This window comes from Dasypus novemcinctus, chromosome 2 (genome assembly GCF_030445035.2).
Source record: "Dasypus novemcinctus isolate mDasNov1 chromosome 2, mDasNov1.1.hap2, whole genome shotgun sequence".
Classification (NCBI taxonomy): domain Eukaryota; kingdom Metazoa; phylum Chordata; class Mammalia; order Cingulata; family Dasypodidae; genus Dasypus; species Dasypus novemcinctus.
This window is the reverse complement of record NC_080674.1, coordinates 2,937,443-2,944,683: the sequence shown is the minus strand read 5'-3', so window position 1 is coordinate 2,944,683 and position 7,241 is coordinate 2,937,443. Positions and strand designations below refer to the sequence as shown.

At 42.7% G+C, this 7,241-nt stretch overlaps 1 long non-coding RNA gene across 1 annotated transcript; it reads left to right on the top strand.

The window, feature by feature from the left end:
• Window positions 1–4,851: 4,851 nt before the first annotated feature.
• Window positions 4,852–6,932, top strand: LOC131280029 (uncharacterized). Its single transcript, XR_009187587.1, has 3 exons — window positions 4,852–5,100; window positions 5,559–5,607; window positions 6,582–6,932. It is a non-coding gene; the product is annotated as an uncharacterized lncRNA (long non-coding RNA).
• Window positions 6,933–7,241: the final 309 nt, after the last annotated feature.

The following is a 7,241-nucleotide window of genomic DNA, read 5'->3' as shown; positions in this document are numbered from 1 at the left end:
TACAATATGCCTGATGAATATCAGCTTTTCAGATCAACAGAAACCTCCTAATGAGAACACAGCTCATAACTGTGCTTAAAAGGTTAAAAGTGTGTGAACCTGAAAATGCCCTAAAGTGCGACAGTCCCCAGAGAGTCCCAGGACCTCGGCTTTTGGGGGAATCCGTGGCAATTTACTCAGCCTTAAGATTCCTGCTCAAGGCCCCTCTGTTCTCTGGGGGCCACCTGGGGCCTGGCCCGGAGCTCTGGGGGAGCCCACACACCCCTCGTCTCAAAGGAGAGGAGCAGAATCCTCTCCCCAACCCTATTTTCACTGCTGATTCTTGTTTTAATTAAGAATTAAACCATGATAGACAATCACGCCTCTCGGATGTCAAAAGATCCGAGCTGGGGCTGTGAACCCAGTACCGAGAGGTGATCACCCCCCCACCCCCACCGCCTTGGGGTCGTCCTACCTACCAAGGGCCCGTGGAGGGCCTCCCGGGGAGGTGGGGGGCCGAGGTGCCGAGTGGCAGGCAGGCGCCAGGAGCTCACGGGGGGCTCGGCCTGGCGAGGGGCACCCCCTTTATTACTCACGGGATGAAGTCACCGGGGCACACATAGAATCAGGGGAAAGCAGAGCTGGGAATTCTGTCCGGTGTCATCCTGGCCAGGCCTCCATCTGCAGCGGCACACCCCGCGGCGCAGGACCCCTGGCGCACGGTGGCTGTGCCCTGGCGCGCAGGGCTGCGCGCAGTGAAGAGGGGCTCCCCTGGGCCCCTCCTGGACCGCCTGCCACGGGGGGGGGGGGGGGGGGGGGGGGGGGCGACCCTCGGGAAGGACGCCTGCAGTGAGCGAAAGAAAATAGAAACCCTCCATTTCCAAGCCGAAGAGCGCGCATCCTTTCGCGCATTTTCCACGCAAGGCGCGCAGGTGTTCGCCTGTTTTTTTTTTGTTTTTTTTTTTTTTTTATTGACTTTGTAATAATATTACATCAAAAATATATATGTGAGGTCCCATTCAACCCCGCTCCCCCACCCCCCCCCTCTCCCCCCCCAACAACACTCGTTCCCATCATCATGACACATCCATTGGATTTGGTAAGTACATCTTTGGGCACCTCTGCACCTCATAGTCAATGGTCCACATCATGGCCCATACTCTCCTCCATTCCATCCAGTGGGCCCTGTGAGGATTTACAATGTCCGGTGATTGCCTCTGAAGCACCATCCAGGGCAGCTCCATGTCCCAAAGACGCCTCCACCTCTCATCTCTTCCTGCCTTTCCCCATACCCATCGTCCACCATGTCCACTTTTCTCAATCCAATACCACCTCTTCTTTGTGGACATTGGATTGGTTGTGTCCATTGCACCTCTATGTCAAGAGGAGGCTCAAATTCCACATGGATGCTCGCCTGTTGTCCCCCGTGCAGGTCGCGCTTTCCAAAACGCTAGCAGCAAACACCAGCAGGTCTGCGACCCGAGGCCCTGGCGTCCAGGCCACACCGACGCCTCTGCAGCCCCTGCCCACGCCCGGGGTCCCAGCACAGGCAGTGACAAAGCGCAGCATCTCATCTGGAAACCCGCGAGGCGTCCCCGCACGTGGGAAGGCCCGCGGGGCCAGGGCCGCGGGCCACGGCGAGGGCAGCGGGGGTCGGCGCTAGTCCCTGTGCGTGGACGTGGGGTTTTCTGGGCGCTCTCCGTTGGGGCTGCGGGATCACCCGTGGGATGAGCTCAGGGCAGCCGCCTGTCCCGGGCGCTGGGGCCCCAGAGGCACTGAGCGCCCTGGACGCGCGGCCAGTCGGTCTGCCACCCCAGCCCTTTCTATGGCATGGCAGTCGGGAGGCGTCTGCGACCAGCTGTGTCTAGTTCCTTTTCTATAAAACAGAGGACAATGACATTATTTACTCCAGGGCTCACTGTGAGAATTAAATGAGTAAATATTCGGAAAATGTAGATGTAGTGTATATATATATTCTGGATGCCAGTCTTTTGTCAGGTGACAAGGGGATAAACTGTAAACAACACAAATGTCCATCAACAGGACAAATGATTTTTGGGCTATTCATGCAATGGAATACTACTAAGCATTAAAAAGAAAGGAGCTACTTACAGACACAACAGGGAAAAATTTTATGGTCATCACATTGAGCAAAGAAGATGGACATAAAAGGAAAGCATAGTATACTACTCCATCTCTGTGTGGTTTAAAACCAGGCAAACCTAACCCATGGCAACAGATGTCACAGCAGTGGACTCCTGTGCTGGAGGTTTTTGACTGAAAGTGGCATAAGAGCACTTTCAGAGTGATAGAAATAGTCTGTATCTTGATTAGGGTGGTAAAATTACGAGAATATGAAATTGTCAAAACACGTCACTCTATACACTTAAGATGAATGCTTTTTATTTTTTAGTTCAATGCTGTTCACAATATTTAAATTGTACTCCAGTATTAAAAAGCTAGAAATATTTTGTTCAAGGTTAGTTTTTATCTTTGTATTTCAATCCAATAAACTATGTAACTTTCATTTAAAAATAGTTTTAATGTCCTATGCAAGAGTTCTGAAGTGTTCTTCATGTAGGTATTATGCATTTCTATGTTTATTCCTAATTATTTTAACATTTTTATTACTTTTGTAAATTGGATATTTGACTATAACTTATATTGATTTCTGAATATAGATTTTATTTCTAGAAAGGCTTTCGAAAACTGTTTTTAGTTTACCTTCTTTGGTTTTGTAAGTTTAAAATCAAATAATTTATGAAATAAGAACTCACTTTCACCTTTCAATTTCTTTATTTCTCTTGTCCAGTTATGTTGCCTAGTGCTTTTGGAACAATCTTAATAATTATAGCAATAAAGAATGTCCCTGCTTTATTCTTGAGTTTAAAAAGAATGGCAATCTAAAGGGAATGATGCTGCTTTTACTTGATTAAAGAATCTATTCTTATTTCATTTTGAATTTTTGAAAACAATGTCCTTTTTCATATCCATGAATATATTCTCTGGAATTTGTCCTTTAACCTGTTAACATGATTATCATAGCAAAAGATTTCATAATATGAAACTTTCCTTGCTTCTTTGATATTTTTGAGAAACATCATTTTTTCTTGGTGGGTATTTATAATAGGGTGATATTTTCTGGTAGCTAATATTTCATCGAGGATATTTGGCTTAATATTTACAGTGAGACTTTCCTGGAGAATTTTTTCATTCCCTTGTTTTTTGTGCATGGAAGGGGTAGCTTACGTTTGCCAAGTAAAAGAATATCCAAAAGAGGAATGTTAAATGATATACATGCTCCATTCTCATATAAAATGTAATGCTTGGTGGCCTGTCCAGAAATAAACTAGTGAATCATAGTAACAAGTACCTGCTCAGACTTCTAGCTGCAACCATGGCTGGGAAATACTGTTTTTATTGTAGGCAACATGTACCCAACTGAAATTCAGGCATCTACCCCTATGAGCGCCTAGGAGAGCAGGAGCTCGTAAGCTCTGCATTGTCTGCCCCAAGTCATCAATGGTGTTTTTGCTTAAGCTGAAGGATTTGTCTTTTCCTGTAGAAGAGTTAATAGACAGCTGGATATGAAAATTTAATGTCTCATGTTTTCATTCCTGTAAGTTTGCTTCTCTGTCTTTCCGCATTCCATGTGGCCACAGAAGAATGTGAAGCCAACCTGGTTTTCACATCAATTTGAACTTTTGGTTTGAATATTTTCGAAGGTTAACAAATTAACTATCATATGTATAAGTGTTTCACTTTTTAATGGGATATCTTAGGCTTTCTAATCTGCACATTGAAGACTTATTTTATTTTGACAACTTCTCTGGAATGATACCTTTAAGTAATTTGGTTGTTATTGTGCATTCTTTTTTTTCTTTATTTTTTTGGGGAATACCAAATAGCATACACTTGTTTTCCTTTTAATATCTTACTTATCTCTTTTTCTCTTATCCTTTTTAAAAACTTCTTGTTTATTTCCAGGATTTTGCTTGCTTCTTTTCTGTCTTCAGTGTCCTTGGCAGTGTTTTCAACATTGCTGCCTCTTTTCCAAGATGTCTAAGATATATTCAATTTGATATTTCAGTATTTGAGAGGTTTACTTTGTATGTTTGGTCTCTTAGTTGGGTTGTTTATTATAACACAATACCTGTGCTGTCCTGACTTATGTTTTATTTTATTTTATTGTCATGACATATCTTTCCTGAGTTCTAGTATCTTGGAATCGTGCCCTTTTTCATAAAGTCAACTATTTCATAATACTATCATTGTCATTATTGTTATTGCTAAATTCATGGCATTTGACCATATTATACAGTGCTTAAAATCATAGAGTGTGGCTGAAAACTGTCTGGGTAAAAATCCTGGCTTTGTCATTTAACAAAGTTGTGTTAACTTGGGAAAATTAGCTATCTTTTCTGTGTCTAAGTTTTCTTAAACTAAGAACCATACCACCTACCTCATCTACTACATGGTCTACTGCATGGCTATGATGAGGAATAAATTAGTTTTTATATAGTTTATTTACACACACATACACACACACACACACACAAAGAAAGAGAGAGAGAGAGAGCAAGAAAGTGCCTATATCAATGCCAGGCAATGAGAAACAGGTGGGCTGGTTGTAGCAGTTTGATGTTACTTATTAAATCCAAAAATAAGGATTATGTTTGTAAACTGGTCTAGTCCTCTGAGTGTTATATCCTTTGATTGTTTAAGATTCAGCTGAGGTGTCTTTGATTAAATTATGTTAAGATTACAGCTTTAATTCCACCACGTCAGTAGGGCATGACTCAAGGCTGAGTCCCCGCCCTCTTGGTGGGCTGTATAAATGGACACTCACTCAAGAAGACATACAGAAGAAGATATGGGGAGGAAAGGACTTGGTCATTTTGGTCCTGCCATGTGACAGAAAGGAGAAGGCTCAAACAGCTAAAGCCCTGGCAAGAGAGACGAAACCTATGCGAGCCAACAGCTGAGATTGGAAGAAACTGGACCCATGGAGCCTTAAGAGGAAGAAGGAAGGAGAGACCAGGCAGAGTTCAACTGTCATCTTGCTTCAACACATGGCAACAGATTTTGGCGAGGAAGTAGCCTTGAGGTGAACTTTTTAGGGTAAGCTTCTACCCCAAACAACTGTTCTTTATAAAATCCAGCAGATTTCTGGTACTTTGCATCAGGGCTCCTTTGGCTGGCTAATATACTGGTAGATGTTTAGTAAAAAGCTCTGGAGGAAAAACAAACTAAAAAATCCCACCTTGAATTGTAACATTTTGCAGTCTCCTTGCTGGCCACCTCCACACCACAGTGGCCAATTTCAAGTTGCCAGTTGATGCCATTGACTTTGGAGTTGGGGGGAGATATGCATAATTGGCTCTCACAGGGTATGAACAGCCTCCTTTTTTGAGAATTACACGTGCTGTTGGTATTCTTGAACTAGATCTCTGCTTGATGGCAGCAATCTGATGATAGTTCTTTATCTGTCATGTTGTGTCCTCCTTGGCTCTTCCTTTTCTCTTGTGATATCTGTATAGAATCAGCTCCTTGTTGATTATCATTCATATTTGAATTAGGTGAGATTCTTCTGGACTGGCAGTGTGCTGGAGGGCCACCTGGAGAGAGGTGAGGACCGCTTTACTGATCTTGAGTTATCTGCCTGGTGATACAGTCTATGTATAAGATGAAGCTCTTTATGCCTTAGCCTAGCAACATTGTCATGAAGGTCACGCAGTCTTGCTCATCCTCCCCATCAACAGCACACTGCCTCCTGCAAATAGCACCAGTCTGTGTGCTTACATCCTTACTCCATTTTTCCTGCTTCCTAAAATCACACAACACTGGGTCCACTGACTCTCCTTCCACCACCTTATTGCACTTTCCCACTTAATAAAAGGAATACTGGGTTTTTCTTCTCTAAGCAACATATCATTTTGACTGGCCATGTGCTGGCAGGTGTGAGCTTTGCTCTCTCCAGCCCTCTTTGAACATCTTCTGCACCCTTTGACCTTCTCTGGATTTGGCAGTCCTTCCTCGCATTCTGTGGTTCAGGGTCGCAGATGTCGCCTAAGATCATCAAATATGGAGTTTGCATATGTGTATCTTGTTATCCTGTTGCTCTTGGGCGATTTCCCAGAAGAGAAAGAAAATCTGCCCTCTTTATTCTAAAGTTAGTGTCCCACCTCTAGTGCCAATCCTGTTGTCTCTGTTTCTGTTTCAGTGTTGCCCCTTCATTTATTTTCTCTCTCACCAGCATTTTCATTATCTCTTTCTCTCCACTGCTTCTTTCCTGTGCAATACTTAAGCATATTGGTTTTCACTGTCAAAAGAAAAGAAAAAATAAAAAAGATAATGAAACAAAGAAAAGGAGGTGAGAAAAGAGGGGAGATGTGGAGAAAGGAAATTTCACTCAACCTTGATGAACCCTGTTGCTGCCCCCTCATTTTATGACAGGGTAATGGGGACTATCTTTATTGTGGTCATTTTATTGTGAACGATTTACAATGTGCTAGAAATTACAGGATAATATGTAATGAATGACCATGTGCCTATCATTGAGCGTTAATAAAATTTCACATTTCATTTATTTTTTTTTTCAGGTATCTTTTAAGAACAGAAACAAATAACTTTGACAGAATTGAAAGACCCTGTAGACCCCTTACTCACTCCCAACCTCTTTAATTTACTCCTAGATATAAGTGCTATCCTTTTTTTTTATCATGATCATGTCTGTATTCATATTAATGAACTATATATACTTAGCATTCAAAATATCAGGAATGGGCTTATACCAACATGTCTTTGTGGCAGTTTGAGATTATTTTTGCGAATCCCCCCAAAAAGAGAAAAAATGTTTGTCAACTGGTCTTTTCCTCTGGGTGTGACACCCTTTGATTGCATTATATTGAAATGTTTTAAGTTTATTTAATAAAATCAACTTAGGGCTTTGATTTGACTTTGTCAGTAGGTCGTGACTCAGATTGGGTCCCCTCCCCCTTGGTGGGCTAGTATACACAGACACTTGGTCAAGAAAACACATGGAATAGGAGAAAACTTGGCTATTTTGGTCCTGCCATATGACAGAAAAAAGAATGATCAAACAGCTAAATCCCTGGGAAGAGAGAGAAGCCATTCACCTGAGAGTTTACAGTTGAAGAGAACAGTGTAGCTAAGCAGCTGGGCAGACCCAGAAAGAAATGAGCCCTATTCCAGACAGATAGAGGAAGCCCTATGTTAGCCTACAGCTGAGATTGGTTGAA